We start from the raw sequence: 2043 nt of genomic DNA on the forward strand, positions 1-2043 counted from the left end.
TGCATACAGATCTCAAGATAATTAAGCTTCTCGGCAGAAGCCTGCTTGCTTATAATTTACAGATTCCACTATGTCTTCTGCTTTGAAGCTCTCATTCCTATCTTAATTTATTTTGACAACTAAGTGTAATACACGTCAATAATAAAGGTACTATTGAGTATAAAATGTACAATCATTTCATTAAGTGATGACCAATTCTCTCCCTAAATTAATAAGATATCTAGGCCTTGTACACACGAGCACCCTGATAAGATTTTTTATAGACATGTTTTGAACACACAGCAAAGTAAGGTTCTTTAATTCCTTTGATGAAAACTCCCTCTGTGCACACAGGCCTTTACTGTGAGCGTGGGTGTTTTTCTTAACATGAAATTATTACTTCACTGAAGATTTATTACTCAAGCGAGATCTGTGTAACAAACTTTTTGGGGAAGAAATCTCGGCATAAAATTAACTATTCCGTACACTAAACAGTACATAGGATATGAGAACGATAATTTGCAATCTTTAACCGATTGCATTGTAATCATGCAGCAAAATCAGTGGGATTTATTCATGCACTGTATAGAGAGAGTCACTTCATACAATATACTGCATGCTGTGTCTTTGCCAAAAATCATACTATATGGCATCGTTTCTGCTTTTTCTCTTCCTGTTTTTTTTTGTTGTTGAAAATTATTCTATCATTTTTTATTCCATGTGATTTTTCAACGTCAGTAGGTTGCAAGTATATTAATGCCAATACAATGATGTCATGGCACTTGTGTTTTCCTTGTTATGCATTGAGTATTACCTGGGGCTTGCTGCATGGAATTTGTTATTTATGTGCTTTAGTGAATGTAAGTAATGCTGCAATGCTGTACAATATATTGCTAAAATATTCAGTATGCTGCAGGTAGTCATGAAAACTCCATATGGCAATAGAATAAGTCAGGAAAATCTGTAATTTAAATTGTAACTTAAGAACCTTTTTTTTCCTCAGTGTGTCATTTTGTGCTGATAATGAATGCATCTTCATTGAATTTATGTTAATTCTCTCACCAAAAACATGATGGACCTTAATTGCTGGCAAGATGACTATGAAAAAAAAGAATGAAACGTGTATATTGGGCCTCTTGCTGCACAACATTGCTCGTTATTGCATCAAATACCTACATCCTGTAACTTCTATGCTCATTTTGCAACATATTTCACATACTGTGTCAATGCTTATGTAATAAAACTGCGCCTTAGAGAACTGATCAGGTGTATTCCATAGCAATCAATGAGGTATCATTTTGCTGTCTAGTATAGTTATATACTGTAAGTAAAGGTAACATTTTATTGGTTGCTTTGAATTTCAACGTGTTCTCCTTGCTGGGCTTTATTAAACTTAGCTGCATCCCAGTAGCTGGCCATTGCACAATTATATGATTCTGCAAAGCAGGTAAACGTGAAGAGTCTGTCAGATGTATGTCATATAACATACAGTATGACAACATGTTTGAGATGGAAATTGTATAAATTACTGTTACTACAGTATATAGCATAACAGTAGGAGGAGCAGCTCCAAGATAAAAAATAAAAAAGAAGTGAACCTTACAGCAGGACTAGTACTGTTAATAAATAATGATATAGCTAATTAATCTGGCAAATCTATGTAAATAAACCCTGAAGGTCTGTCCAATATCCAACATGCATGCACAGTAGGAGCTGTGGCCCGCTCCATCCTTCCAGCAGCTTCCTCTGCAGCGACCAACCTGAAAGTGGACACCTCTGTGCAGGAACAAGTAACTATGGGGGTCATTCCGACCCGATCGCACGCTGCACTTCCTCGCAGCAGTGCGATCGGGTCAGAACTGCGCATGCGCATCGTTCCCCGTGACAGCAGTCACCGCGCAATGACACCGTGAACGAGGAAAGCGGTCGCAGCGGCGACTGCTGGAAGATTGACAGGAGGAAGGCGTGTCGTGACGTCAACTGGCCATTTTCCGGGAGTGGTCCAGCGAATGCAGGTGTGTCCAGACGTTTTGAGGGCGGATGTCTGACGTCAAATCCGGGACC

This window comes from Pseudophryne corroboree, chromosome 5 (genome assembly GCF_028390025.1).
Source record: "Pseudophryne corroboree isolate aPseCor3 chromosome 5, aPseCor3.hap2, whole genome shotgun sequence".
In the NCBI taxonomy this organism is placed as follows: domain Eukaryota; kingdom Metazoa; phylum Chordata; class Amphibia; order Anura; family Myobatrachidae; genus Pseudophryne; species Pseudophryne corroboree.